Genomic DNA, 15,418 nt, shown 5'->3' with positions numbered 1-15,418 from the left:
GGCCTGGAGGGCTGCCTGGTCGGCCAGGCTGTAGGTGCTGCCTTAGGTGCACATCGCAGCACCTCTGCTCCAGGGACATGCAGAGCTAATCCCTGGCTGGGTGGAGCTCTGCAGTTCCCAGGGTGAAAAAAAATCAGCTTTATTTGTAATCAGAGTTCTTACCTGTACAATGGGCAACCCTAAACAAAGGGCAGTTAAAAAGAAGCCCAATGTTTATTACCTAACATTGTGTTAAACCCCATCGTGTTTAACCTAAACATACAGCTTTTGCAGGGCATGACTCAGGCCTTTGATCACTGAGACTTGACAACAGCAGGTAAATTAGCAGGTTGCAATACAGGAAACCTTTCCTAGAATGTCACTTTGCTGATCTTGTTGCAGGGTTAGGACCTGGGACAGGTATATTTTGCAAGAACCTACCTATGTAGTGAACAAACAATAGGGATTTGACAGAAGGGTAAAATGTTCAAATCGAATGGAGTTGTGCTAGCAAATGTTACTGTGTAAAAAGCAAGACAGTAAAAAAATCCTTTTGTTTGGTTAGGTTATATCACTCAGGCTAAACTGTCCTAGCAAGAGGGGTTTTTGTTTGTTTGTTTTGGTAACCTGTCATCATTAGTTTCTCCTAGGAGATATAGTTCCATCAGAGAAATATTTGGAATATAGACTAACCTCCTCTTCCTACAGACTCTCATGTCTCTAGGGGTCTGTGGTGTGGAATATAAATAGGTTATTCATCATCCTTGACCTACAGCTAAGATTTCCTGGGAATTAAAGTACCAACCTATTGGTTTTCTACCATCTTCTTGACTACTAAAAAACTACTTCTCAGCTTATGTGATACTTTTGTCTTTCCTGCTACACACAAATAATCTCTAACAAAACTCACAGCTTTTTCCCAATGAGGTTTTTATTATTTTCAAAGTGCCCTCCCTTCTACTTTTGTAATTTCTCATCTTCCTGGTCCTTTTCAGTCTCCTGATATCTTTCCTTTTCTAATTTAACCTTCCACAGACTACAACTGCTAAAGATATGGAAGCTGGATCACTGCTAGAAAAATCTGCTGATTTAGAGTGTTGGTGTTATGTCCATTTGCATTTCTTTCCTGTTATTGCTCCTGTCTCTATATCTGCACTAAGTGTGAGGGTCACAGGATTGCTTTTCACAACTTGTTTGCTGCTTTTTTTCTTTCTTGTCTTGTCTTGTCTTGTCTTGTCTTGTCTCTCTGTCTTCCCAACTCACCTGTGTCCTATCAAATGCTTACCAATCATTCTCAGTGTCCTCCACCTGTACTGAAGCACTTATAAGGGGCCTGTGTCCACTAGAACTCTTTGGCAGGTGCTCAAAGGAGAGTGTAAGAAGTAGAATGTGAAAAGGATTGTTTTCCCTCCAAGGTTTGTGTCTGTATTAAATACAAAGATTAAGAACCAGCAGATTATCACAGAATCACAGAATTTCTAGGTTGGAAGAGACCTCAAGATCATCGAGTCCAACCTCTAACCTAACACTAACAGTCCCCACTAAACCATATCCTTAAGCTCTACATCTAAACGTCTTTTGAAGACTTCCAGGGATGGTGACTCCACCACCTCCCTGGGCAGCCCGTTCCAGTGCCTCACAACCCTTTCAGTAAAGAAATTCTTCCTAACATCTAACCTAAAACTCCCCTGGCGTAACTTTAGCCCATTCCCCCTCGTCCTGTCACCAGGCACATGGGAGAACAGGCCAACCCCCACCTCTCTACAGCCTCCTTTAATGTACTTATACAGAGCAATAAGGTCACCCCTGAGCCTCCTCTTCTCTAGGCTGAACAAGCCCAGCTCCCTCAGCCGCTCCTCATAGGACTTGCTCTCCAGGCCCCTCACCAGCTTCGTCGCCCTTCTTTGGACCCGCTCAAGCCATTAGAAATAGCTGAGTGGAGGTACTGAAGGAGTTAATTCACAAGTAATAGCTAGCATGAATATAGTTTTTTAAACTGCAAAATGATATAAAATTATGTAGCTCTGTTTATATTATTGCCTAATTCATTCTTTATTTGATGTTCACCTTTATATATTGTACGCTGTTTGAGGCAGACAATTTAGGCTTTCAGAAAATGCCTAGCAATCTTCTTGAGATCTTCTGCACATAGCTATAGTGTAGCTATTTAATAGTAATAACGATATTATTAAATGAAAATGAGCATGCTGCTCGTGACTCTGGGGCTTTTTTGTACACAGCTTCTAGGTAACATAATGAAAACATCATGGATGCTGAAGAAACTGGAGTGTCTTGAGCCTGACAAGAGAAACTAAGAATCTGGGAAACCCTGAAAGCTCTATTGAGAGTAAGTTAAGAAATCTACTATGTTTTTGAATTTCTAGGCTTTACACTCTGAAGTTGGTCTCTTGTGAGACCTAGATCTCTTTGCCGTGGGATGTGTCAAGCTTTGTGAGCTCTGCCTTAAGCAGCACTGTGGAGCATGTTATCTGTCAGTATAGATCCTTGAGTTTCCATGGTCAGAAGTAGAAACCCTCAGTTTTGAGATTCATCTTCTCCAGGTACTGGAAGTGCTAAGGCTTGGGCAACTCTAGTTGTGAAAATTGTTTGCCACTGACTTTATTCATTTTCTTCCTGGACTTCATGTTTTTTCAATACAGCTAAGAGCCAATGCAGCCTCCACAGGTGGAGATGGAGGAAGCTTGGTCTGACTGAGAGGTTGACCAGCTGAGGTGCCAAAAGTATCATGTGGGAACACACAGCCATTAATGAGCCCTCATGGCTAATTAGCTCAGATCCTTTGGGGAGTTTCTGACTGTTGCTGAAGGTCTGAGCAGAGGTGTCTTGCTGTGGGGATTCATTGTGTTTAGGCAGGGCTTGCAGCAATGCTTCTTCATGCATAGGATTGTGCTATCTCTTGATCTTGAAAAAATAACAAGAAGGGAGTTAACATAGAAAGCTTTTTTCCATGTTGTTTAGATTCTGATGAGTTCTATCCAAAATTTTAATAGAAAGCTTTCTTCTCTATTCCTATGGGCCAGATACTCAGCTGGTGTAAATGCAAATGCCATTGCTGCTGTGTTCTTTGACGTAAGGTTGGGGCTTAGCTCATGGTGGTGTTGTGTCTGGGAATATTTTTATCCTTTAGAGATATTTAGCCCCTCTCCCCCTCGGTCTCCTCAAGGATTCTTTTTTTCTCTGCAAGCATATTCCACTGACTGGAACATATGGGAAAAGTATTTTCTTCCATTCCTTCACTGCTCAAAAATGGTCAAATCAATTTGGCTAAAATTAAAACCTTTTGGGTTGAATCTTAGCCTAGAAAACTTCACCTCCCAAAGGAATCCTTGAAGAAAGTTGTGAGCAATTTCCGAAAAAGAAGGAGTTGGCTTGGAAAAGAAAGCTGGGGCAAAAACCAACTGGAAAAGCCCTTTGACATGGGCAGCAGTCACACCCATGTATTTCAGTGTGCAAATCCCACTTTGATTGTCACAAGTAATGGTGGTGGCTGGCCGTAACCAATTCCAGTAACCATTGCAGTCCCTCTTCCACATTTGTTTTTTGTCTGTATAGGTCTGTGTGCTTTTGCTTTTGGCTGGAAATGTAAATGACTGAGTACTTAGTATCAGGTCTTGCAGACATAAGAAGGTCAAAGAGCTTGTCCGGGCTTTCCAATTTTTTTGGATTGTTTAACCCAACCTTCTGAAATTCACCCAAAGTAATATAAAAGCTGGCATCTTTGTGGATGAAATAGTGAAGGTCAAGCTGGTAATGTAGATGTGTAGGAGCAAGAAGACTAACTTCTTGCAGTAAAATTTAACTGTTTTTGTCCTAATTAAGTGAATACTATTGTGATAACTGTCCTTCCAATTCAGGAGTAATTTTCTTTAATTTTCTTGAACACTGAATTGATTCAGAGTAACCTCTACACTTGGACTTGCACCAGATACAGTAGTGAGTGAATCACTGGTAATTTGATGAGTTCAATGTGGGAAAGAGCTAGTACATTGTTGCAGCCAGGTGAAGACCATTATCTGATTTGGGGTGGATAATTAGGACTTTGTGTCCAGGATGATTCATCCAAGGAGAAAACACATCCAAGGAATGAGTGTTGTTGACACCAGATGAACTTTCAAGCCCTGTAGCACGTTTGACATCTGTGTTATGCACACATTTCTAGCACTTTATATCGAGGAAATAGGACTGGCAACTTGCATGAAATGTCTGTTTCTCAATAGTATTAGTTTCTTAGTAGCACTGGAGTCCTTGTTCCATGCATTAACACAGGTAGGACTGAAATCTGGTAAAGTTTGATTTCTCTTGTGCCTTCAATGCCTCCAGAGCAAACCCATAGTCAATTATGAGCAATTCCTTGTAGCTTATCCAGCAGGGACTTACGTAAAGAGCATTGCTTGGAGCTGAAATGAGTATGTTATTTGACTCTCTTCCACCAGCAGAATTTCTTTCAGAATATCTAGAAATATCTAGAATATCTAGAAAGCCTTCTGCTGTTTAAACATCAAACTCTACCTTTTACAGATGTCTTTGTTCCTGCTAGCTGGCATTTCGATACCTAGTCTTTCTGAAGTGGTTCATATGGTGACAGTTTTTAGCAGTTTCAATACCAACAGATGTTAAAACGCCCAATGGAGTACGATCCTTGTGAGCTCAGAGGCAGGCAGATGATTCTGTTTATCCCAGCCTGCTCATGACAGGTATGAGTACCATCTTCACGGTGCATGGGTAAACCCATTCTACAGCACAGCAATGTGAGAGCAGATTACAGTTGTCATGGGTTTCCTCCATCTTTGTCTTATATAGAAAACCTCAATCTTCTTCAAACCCAGCACTGGATGCTGCTTGAAGAAGCTTCAATGAATCTTTACATAATAGGACTTTAGATTTTGCATGTGGGTAATGGTATGTATTGTATGTCAATCAGAGCTCTTTAATTTCTCTTCACATCTTTGCAGTCTATGGGCTAAAATGGTGTGAAGCACTTGGAGAACTCTATACTGTAAATGGCCCAGTTTTTGTCACCGTGTACTGTAGCACACTCCACAATGTTAGGCATGATGTCATTAGAAAACAACAAATAAAAACTTTCTTATCCCACTTAAAAATGCATCATAACATGGTACAGCATAGTCTTTTCTTTAAGTTCTCTTCCATGATACACCCATTATGAGACTTGGTTGTACAGAGGATGAGATGCTCTTAGCAACCATCCCTTGCTTTGTTCTCTGTCATTCAGTTGGTTGAAAATATGGCTACCACAGGTACTGGATACTCTGATCCACCTCTTAGCTGATAAAGAACCATTATCTTCAGAGTGAATATCAGTATCTTAAAAAGACAATTGCTTTAAGTTAGCTGGGGGGGATATTTTAATTGCCTGTGAAATGTAAGACAGAAGGATACAGTCAGAACAGAACCAGGAGGCTGAAGTCCATCTCTTAGCTCAGAACTGGCCTGTCAGATATCTATGGGCTATCTGCTTTGCAATGTCTGCCTTGAGGCCATCCTCATTGCTGTACATCTATCTGGTAAGCCATGCCTTAGGCATCTTCCAGGGCATGCGTGTTCCCATCCACCTAGGTACACACAGCAGCTTATTGTGCCCTCAGGCAAGGACAGCTGGGCTTGCTACAGGTAGCGCAGGCAAGCAAGTAGGAGCCTGTACTGCTCAAACCTCCTCTTTCAAACATGGACCTCTCCTCAGTTTTCCTGTCTGTCAAGTGGTAATCATGATACTGACATCCTATATTAAGGATTTTGTTATATACTGAAGGGATTTTTTTCTTCTTTCAGGAATCTTAGCAGTAAAGATGTATTTGGCTTTTCTGGGATGACAGCAAAAAAAGTACTGTCAGGGATCAGAAGGGTAGGCTGTGTCTATCCAAAGCCTGCAGTCTTAGAATTCTGTAATATCTATCTTCTATGGAGTAGGTGTTGTAGATAGGGTGGTACACCTCAGTGTGTACAAACATTTCTATCTGCTCTAGTGCAACCCAAAAGCATTGCTTGTCTGGGCTATACAAAGCCTTGCATGTCCATGAAAACTTCAAAATTTATTCCACATTAAAACTGAAGAAGATTCTCCAGGTATTGTTTTCTCATTGTACCTGTAACCATAGTGCTTTTTGCATCTTTGTTTTCATTCACATCTGTTTTCACAACACCTACTAATACTGAATTTATGTTACAAACATCACAAAGACAGTAGTGCTGGAAGAAGATTGTTATTGGGTACAGCAGACAGATGTACCCAATAACAATCCAGATGAGGACAAGATTTCCTTACTTCAGGGTAAACCCACTACAGAGTAAGACAAAGGTGTCCCTGAGGACACAGACCTGAGCAGAAGCTTGATGCCAACAGGAACAATTGAGGACTGATGCTCCAACTGTTTGTGACCTGGCTGGTGCTCAATAAACTTAATGAGCACAACCAGGGATTTATCTAGTTATTGTATTTAAAATAACTTCTAAAGTTCTGTCAAAACATTCTAGCAGCTCTTTATAATAAACCAGTCTGTGAATTTTGTGTTCTTTTCCTTTGTTCAGCTCCACGTTGTCTGATGTTTCTAATTCTGGGGCAGGAAGAGTAGAACCTGGGTTAGATCTTTATTTAAATTATTAGAAAATCCTAATCCTAAACTGTCATTAGGAGTAACACTGCTTTTTGCCAATGTGAATTAAACTGGGAGAGGTGACCATGACACTGAATGGGACCAGTTTGAGCCAGAGTGTGAAGAGCTGCTAGAACTGCTGGTGTGGAGGAAGAGAGGGAGCAGAATTAGGGTGTCAGCTCCCCTGAGTGACTCAGGGCTGTCTCTTGCATATGAGCTGAGGAATGGTTCCCACTAAGGATTGCAGGAAGTGAATTTTGTCCTGATGTGTCCATTGAGTCATAGAATCATGGAATGCCCTGATTTGGGAGGGACCCACGCACATCATCAAGTCCCACTCCTGGTTCCACACAGGACCACCCAAAAATCAAACCATGTGTCTGAGAGTGTTGTCCAAATGCTTCTTGAACTCTGGCAGGCTCCGTGCTGTGGCCACTGCCCTGGGGAGCCTGTTCCAGTGCCTGACCACTGCAGAGGTCAGAGGGTGCAGAGCCTTTCCCTAACCCCCAGCCTGACCCTCCCCTGTCCCAGCTCCATGCTGTTCCCTCAGGTCCTGTCGCTGTCCCCAGAGAGCAGAGCTCAGCGCCTGCCCCTCCGCTCCCCTCCTGAGGGAGCCATGAGGCCTCCCCTCTGCCTGCTCTGCTCTGGGCTGAACAGACCAAGGGACCTCAACTGATCGTTATGTCTTCCCCTCTAGACCCTTCACCATCTTTGTAGCACTCCTTTGGTCACTCTCTAGTAGCTTTATATTGTTCTTATATTGTGGTGCTTAATGCTGCACACAGTCCTTGAGGTGAGGCCATAGGACCAGCCAGAGCAGGACAATCCCTTCCCTCGACCTGCTAGCTGTGCTGTGCCTGAGGCATCCCAGTGTATGGCTGACCCTTCTGGCTGCCAGGGCACACTGATGACTTATGTTCCTATCCTCCTCCAGCCTATGCATTTCTGTGATGGCTCTGTCCCAGGTGCAGAATCTGCTCTTGTTAAGTTTCATATGGTTGGTGATTGCCCAGCCCTTTAGTTTGTCCAGATCTCTCTGCAAGGCCTCTCCACCCTTGAGTGAGTCAACAGGTCCTCCCAATTTAGTGTCATATGCAAGCTTACTTAGTATGCATTTGAATCCTGTATCCAGATAATTTATAAAAACATTGAAGCTGAATCTCAGTTGCTTTCAGACCACACCCTGCCTGAACTCAGTCCGTACATTTACAGAATTATGGTGATTTGAACCCAAAGGCTGAAGGAGGCTCATTTGATTGCTTCCTGAGCTATCTTTGTTGTCCCAAGCAAATTTGTTGTCTGTGAAAGCTGGCAGATGGGCAGTGGGAGGTGTGGCAGGCTTGTTGCTCAATTTGTTTTTTGTAGCACCTGGATGACTTTATGCTTCCAGTGGAAATCCAAACAGAGTTTGCTGCACGTGAGGACTTTGTGCAGGAATCCCAGATGTGGCAAGATCAGAGCCACTGCTTGAATTTCCCTCTATGCCCCATCGAAACTAAATAGCTCCACCACAACTGAGAGAGAAACCATCTGAACACAGGCTGAAAGGGATATTTAGTTCTATATTTGGCTCAACAGGTCTCAAAATAGATAATTTGAAATAAACTTCACAATGCTATTTAGGCTTCTAATAGAAATCTGTGTGCCCTGGTAAGATTAGGAGCTTGAACAGTTTTTAGATCACATTGTGAATCTGAGATGCAACTGTCCAACATCTCTTCAGTAGAACTAGCTATTTGATAGCACCAGCTATGTTAAGGTTTTAAATTTGGGGAAGGAGGTAAAGAGTGGAAGATCTTGGCTCAAGCAAAAGCAGCTAAGCAGTCTCTCTCCCCTCCCTCTCTCCTTTCATGAAGTACCCAGATGGCCATGTATTAAGTGCGCTGTAAGAGACAGAGCTGCAGCCTCACTTTGCTGATCTCAGCAAGGTCTGGCCCACTTGCTCTGTTTGCTCTGGATTTCCTCAGGCACAGCCAGAGTGCATGGCTCTGCTTCTGACCACTGCTGTGATCTGAAGTCATGTGGTATGTTTCACTTGCTGAGCCACCTCCAAATCCCAACCTTCAGACAATGATCTGGCTGGAAATCTCATCCTTTGAACGTGGGTCGTGCTAGTTGAGAGCACATATAGAATAGCAGGCTGTTGCCAAGCATGATGCAGTCTCAGGGAATATACTGAATTTGGTTAGATATACGGGTGATGTAACTGGAACTTGCTAGTTTACACCAGTTGAGGACTTGGGTCTCTGGGTTTCAAGCTTAATGCAGTCAGTTTCGGATGCAGTGCTTTCTCTTGGCCATTTAGTGTTTTCCCTCCAACAGCAGATATTTTCTGTAATAACTTATGGAGTAAACATCTCCATGCTGCGATGTGACTTTCTGCACCACTCTTAACTGGTGGGAGTGATTCTCCTCAGTCCTTCCAGTATAGCAAAACAACATGGAGCATTCACAGGTATACAAAACCAGGAGGGATAGTGGAGTTGGGGGAATCCCAGCACCCTGCCTTGACCCAGGAAAGGGAGGTGTTGTCTCATCATCAGCACCACACCAGGACCTGCATCCCCATTCTCAGCAGGAGCCCCACTCTGCTGCTGTAGGGGTGCTGAAAGATGCAGGAAAGCAGAAGGTTGCACTAGAAGCAGTATTTTAGGGGAAGAAGGGACGTTGAACACTATCCCTTTGTCTCTTTTGGGGATTGCTCTGGATGTGGTTGGCTTAATTGCCTTTCCTCTGAGTGTGGGTGGGAATTGAGGTCAGGCTGTGCTGGGCTGGGGTTTCTGAAGCAGGCTGGTGAATCCATGCATCTTAGTGTGGCACCTTGTGGAGATGCTGGCTCAGGTGCCAGGAGTGGCATGAGAAGCCCGGTTAATTATAAGGGGTTTAATTAAGGATGTACTGTCTGTGTGACATGTCAGTTAGGATGTGGTGTTCCCAGACTGGGAAAGGTTTATTGCTCTAACAGATCCTACATAGATCTTGTTTTGGCATATTCTGGGAGCTATATGCATCTATGGCTGCTGAGAGACATCTCTTGTGTGTTTCAGCTGTAGAGCTGAAAGAAATTTACTAAGGCCTGGAATTGTGTAGCTGAAATGAAGGAGAAGAAGGGGAGACTCATCTTTTAGCCCCAGTTATTCTAACGCTTCCTGCATGCTTCGTAACCAACTTCAGCAAAAAATCCTCGTGCTCAGAATGAGCAAACCATCCATATTCAGATAACCTGCTGGTTCAGTGGGCTTTGGTCAGGCATTTGAGACAAGGAAGGCTCCTGCTGTCTTTACAGGCTTTTTTTTAAACCTCATATCCTCTGAAAGCAGCAAGCTTGTGCCGGACCTTTGACTGCTGAACATGGTATTTACATCTGCTAACATCCACAGAAAGCTGCACATGCCTGCACTTACTCAGCTAGAGAAAGACCTGAAAATCCCCATTCCATTCAAAGGACAGAGTGAGATTTGCTTTCCATTCCTCTGCCAGGAATTCTTAGTCAAATCCCATGGAAAATAGTCATATCTGAGTAGTAAATCTCAGATGCTTCTGCATGTTTATTCTTTATTTCCATCTCATTGGCCCGAGTTCATTTTTAACCTTCGATTAGGGCAGCTATATAGTGGAGGGAGGCTGGGTGGGGTATGTATTTTTGTTCTTCCTAGCTATGCATTTTTTTAAACTCATCTAGCAACAGAGCAGGGCAGATGGTGATAGAAAGATTGGCTTTGCTTAGCAGTGCAAATAAGTGGTCCCTCCTCCTTCTCCTCCCCAGAGGTTTGACTGGAACCAACTGACCTGTTTCTGCCTGAGCCAGCTCTGGGGAGATGATAACAGCCAAAGGTAAAAACAAATGAAATACCTGTGTGGTTGTAGTTTGCAACAAAGCTCTACAACTGTTTGTGTCAAACCAAGACCAACCTGTCCCTCATCTGACTGAAGGAATTTATAGAGTTTTATGCAGCGGCTGCTCTTTGATCTCTGATCTTTCAGGTATAGGTTGAAGTTCTGGCCCTCATTCCTTTTAGGTGGGCGCCTGTGCTGAATCCCATGTAGTAACTAGGTGTGGGTAGCTGCCATTGAGTGATGCCTTTAAAATTCTTCCACTTCGCATTTTTGGATCATGGTTGGGGGGGGCAGATCTGTGTTTGAAGTAACTCCTTGATTCCTTCAGATAGGAAGAATTGAAATTATTCCTCTACTAGATTATAGTGGTTTTGGACAAATCACAGAATTTCTAGTTTGGAAGAGACCTCAAGATATGGGATGACACATCCTACTGAGGGGCAGAACCATTTGTCCACACCATGGCCAGGCTGCCCTGTCTGCCACTTGCCTTAGCAGTCAATATGCAAGGGCTCTTCATGAACAGCAGTCAGCTCTCTGTGAAATCTGTGGAATAAGGTATTTCCCTTTTCTGTGACTGCAGCTGCATGGGGAAATATCTTTGTGCTGTTAGTCAATCAATTTAATGTGCTTTTTGCAAGGAAATCTCATGGCTGCTACATAGTCCAAATGCTGCTCTCAGTTCTGTTTCATAGATAGCAATTCAGGGGGTAGGATGTCCCAAACTTGCATGTTATCATGTCCCTCTAATCCTCTAAAAGCCATTGATGAATAACCTGAGCCCTAAACTATTCTTAGTCAGAAGATAGTATTTTAAAGAACGCAACTAGTATTGCAGGGCTCCGTTTCATTTTACATTTTTAAATTATTTTTATTTAAACAAATAAAGGACAACTTTGAGGACAATATTACACATTTATTTGTTTCAGCGTTCCCATATGGACTCAAAATTGCAGTGTCAGTGCCAGGGCAGATGTCCCAGTCTTGTTCAACTGGCAGAGCCTCCCCTTCTCCATGGCCAGTCCTGCAGGTTGTGTGCCCTTGGTCTTCACCACCTCCATCATGCCAGTGGAGATGTGACGCAAGTAACCAGATCGGCATCTGCTGCCTTCACCAGCCAACTCTCCTTGCTCTGAGCAGCCACCAACCTCCAGAGATGTCCCTCAGGCACTGCTAGGTAGCAGGGCAGTGGCAAATGGCACATTTAGTGGAGAGCTGCAAAACTCCAGCAGCAGACCCACCGTGCATTTCCAGTGGTTGTCGTGTGGAGTATGAGAACAATGTGGCATTCAACTTCACACCAGTTAAAGGTCAGCGAAGCAATAGCATATACCAGTTTGTTGGATGGCTCTGAGGCATGGACTTTCTATTGACAAATATTTGGTGCATTCGAGAGATATTTCATCAGTGTCATCTGTTCGTCAAACTGCACATCAGATGGTGGGCTAGTATTTATAGGATGTTTCAGAGCGTGTCACAGTCCCAGGCCTGGCAGCTGTGATCAGTGCTGCTCTGGTGGTCTGCAAATGCAAGCAGTAGGACAAGGCTGGCAACACTTCTTTGGTGACCTAAAAGATGAAATATTAACAACAAGTGAGCACTGATGATAAGCAGTTCACATTGGAGTGTCTGCTTGCAGTGTGGTGAAAATAGGCAGTATGGAAAACATAGAAATTTTGCCAGTCAGTAGCCACTATGGAAGAAATACTTCTTCCAACAGACAGGGCTCTATTTGCAAGGCACGATGCTGCTACCAGCAACTTCAGTGCAGCCACAGCCATCAGAGTAGTGAACTCTTTCTGTAGTGTAGACCACTCTTTATCTCAGCTGCTGAGCTAAAAATGAAGATTGGGAGTTACTGCCCCACCAGTTGTTTATAATTGCATTTCCCTATATCTCCCTTGGCCTGCTGCAGGGGAACGTACACATTGAGTAGCATGAAATTTCAGTTGTCCTTCTGAACACAAATTAAAGGTAGGGTCTTTGATGTGATGAAGGTGATGTAGAGATGTGTACAAATGCCATCCTTTTCTCGCACCTGCATTCCCCCATTGGGCTCCATTTATTTCCCCTCACGATAATGTGGTGTCTGGGAAGAGGGTTGGGCAGACACGTTCATTCTTTACATAACTCGCTGGTCTCCGGCTCTCATCTGCTTGGATGTGTTAATATGACTTCCAGATGTTGTGACAGACCAAGAAAGCCATGCTTCTTAGCCAGCTCATTCTGTAGGCAGACAAGACAAGATGGAGAGGGGTTTTGCAATAGGATTCTTTCTAGTGCTGACAGAGGAATCCTGTGGGCTTTAAAGATGTGCAGAAATCTCATTCCTAGTCATTTGTCTGAAGCAGCTGGGGGTTGGTTGGTAAAGGAAATATGCGCAGGTTCTTCTTTCAGTTCACTTCTGCTGCTCTGAGTTTAGGTATAGCTTCCTTGGCAGATGATATAAGCTTTGCATATGGCAGTTTTGAAAAGGAGTCTCTCTCTTGCTAGCCAGGCATGTACAGGAAATACATAACTTTCTGGGGTTTATTAAAAACCCTGTTTTTAATAACTTTTCTAGTGTGACTGATGAGAAGAAAAAACTCTATAGTCACACAGCAGAGGATTCCAAACTGTCTGCATTCGGGGGAAATGGGAGATTTATGTAGTAGTTAACATGGAGCTGTTTCAGCAACCATTGTGAAAAACAGTGATGAACTGCAGTCAAAATTCAGAAGCCATCACGCAAGTCTGCCCTGGTGCTCAAAGGATGGTCATCAAGTAATGTAGAAAGCAGTGAAAGTCAGGAGAAAAATCTTCAGATACAGAAGTTCACAGTCGGGGAAAAAAGCTTCCCCAAATTCTGTGCATGGCTATGGGGACAGGGCTGCTGCAGGAGACCATCAGAGCTTGGATCTTTTCTTCAGAGGAGCTGAGATATTACTGTGAAACAGAGCTTCTAAATTGAATTTTGTGTAGCCTAAGACTGAAGATCAACTTTGTCTAATCCCATTAATATACTTCCATAGGTGGCCAGCTCATCCCCTGATGTAAGGGAACATAGATCATTACTGATGGTAATGGAGGTATTCTGATACAACAACCTGGCACACAGTTTAGAAATGTACAGATTATTTTCTTAAACTCTAGAACAGCACCTGTATAACTCAAATGACATTATTTTAGTTAACTGGGCATTAAACTCATTAAATATTTTGAATTTTGTCTGTAAGCAGCTTCTGGTCCCCTGTCAGTTCTTTCCGATATGTGGATTTTTTTCATGTATATGTCACATCATAAAAACAGTGATGCAAACAACATTCAGAAGGGACACTAAGCAAGAGCTGAGTACATGCTAAATGCTGCAGCCATTTTACTTACACCCATGTCTGTGTGGGAGATTAATCTCCACCAAAAAGTAAAATTGTCCAAAGAATATTATATAAATATTTGAACTCACGTAAAAAGCGAATGTGTTTTTAATATTGGAAGAGCTATAAGACACATGTGCCAGATACTCAGCTGGAGTAACAGCACAGCTACACTGATTTACACCAGCTGAAGGTCTGCCCAGATGTTCAGAGAAGGGTGGATGGAGAAATCTTCCAGTTACACGTAATTTACGTTGACAATTGCTTCCCCAGCTCAATAGTTCTTCATAGATGCAGAAGTATCCTGTAAGCCATCCAGATATAAATGTCAAATCCCCATCATTTTTCAGGGATCCTAGGAAGTGGAAAGGATTTGTAGACTAATTCTGCATGGGTGAAGGCCCCATGAAAGCTGTAAGCCTTCTGAAATACCTACGTTTACAAATCAATTCTGAGAACAGGATCTGAGAAGGATCCGTGGGCAGGTGTGTGTCAGGCAGAGGCTTCTGACTGGAGCCACGCATTTTTCTCATGCCATGGTGAATGTTAGCAGGAAATATGCAGGGTTGAGGGAGGCAGAGGAAGGTCAGATTAGAGACTGACTTGTCTAACTGGGCTGTGGGAAGGGAAGGGCAGAACCACCACTGCAGGGAAAAGGGGATGGAAAACATACTTTGCTTGGTCATATCCTCTGAGAAGCTTCCCCTTGCCTCCTCACTGAAGCCTCCTCATCCTTGCTGAATGGGAGATTGCATGCAACCCTGGGAAATACAAAGGGCAAATGAAAAGAGCTAACACGTGCCATTGCTGCTCTGTGGAAATGTTTACTTAGAAAAGCTTGAGATTGGACTAAGGTACCAAGGTGACAGGAGTGTGAGATCAGATAGAGGAAAAAAAAAAGCCTCGAACCTCACAACTTCAGGAATGTTGATGTCCTATTCTTAGCCATAGCTGAGGGAGGGCAGCACATGTCCCTCGCAGGAAAGTGTTCTTCAGAAGTTCCACCAAATCTGATTGCCCTGCTTTTCCTCTTGCCACATAGTAGGTACTGTGTTTATTTCTTTTTTCTCTTGCTTTAGAAAATGTGGCTTCTAATTTCTTTGCCCCTTTGACAGACAAGAATTGCATGAGCAGGAGGCTCACTGGTTAAGCCCCTGCTTTTTCAATGCTTTCTGTGTGTTTCAGGGTGAGTAACACATTCTGGCACCTACATGAAGCAACAGGGCTTTCCCTGCATGTAGTGAACCAGGAGGGATGTCACAGTGTTAAAATTTATCTCAGATACCTGGAAAAGCGTTTAGAGTCACAGAAGCCCTGGCAGAGTGAAAATGTCCAATGTTTTGGAACTGAGGGATACAGATTCTTGCAACCTTCAAGTTGCCAGTTCAGCCTCTTCTGGGGCAGAACAGGTTGCCTGGTGCCACATTTGGTGGGGCAAGACAGCTAACAGTACAACAGAAGTCTTGGCATTCTTACCCAAGTTAGCCAGTACTTCTAGGGACAACAGTTGTCCTCACCAGCTTCCAAAGGCTTCTGTGCATGATGAATCATAAGATTATGCTTAGAGATGGCGTAGCTGATTTTATGCAGTGCACCCAATAACCACATGCCTGCTGG

The 15,418-nt window shown here is 43.4% G+C and overlaps 2 long non-coding RNA genes across 4 annotated transcripts in view; both read left to right on the top strand.

The window, feature by feature from the left end:
* Nucleotides 1-1,157: 1,157 nt before the first annotated feature.
* Nucleotides 1,158-15,418, top strand: part of LOC106016415 (uncharacterized) — a 41,718-nt gene continuing 27,457 nt past the window's right edge. For 2 of the 3 annotated variants that reach the window (XR_011810573.1, XR_001189132.5), the window contains exons 1-2: nt 1,291-1,394; nt 2,220-2,326. This is a non-coding gene — a long non-coding RNA (uncharacterized lncRNA). Of the gene's footprint in view, nt 1,395-2,219; nt 2,327-15,418 lie in introns of all 3 variants that reach the window. The other variant, XR_011810574.1, reaches the window with a different exon arrangement.
* On the top strand, nt 10,452-13,662 carry LOC140002916 (uncharacterized). The gene is made up of 2 exons (XR_011810575.1): nt 10,452-10,595; nt 11,378-13,662. It is a non-coding gene; the product is annotated as an uncharacterized lncRNA (long non-coding RNA).

Source organism: Anas platyrhynchos, chromosome 7 (genome assembly GCF_047663525.1).
Source record: "Anas platyrhynchos isolate ZD024472 breed Pekin duck chromosome 7, IASCAAS_PekinDuck_T2T, whole genome shotgun sequence".
NCBI lineage: Eukaryota > Metazoa > Chordata > Aves > Anseriformes > Anatidae > Anas > Anas platyrhynchos.
The sequence above is the reverse complement of the archived record's forward strand: the minus strand, read 5'-3'. Positions and strand labels throughout refer to the sequence as shown.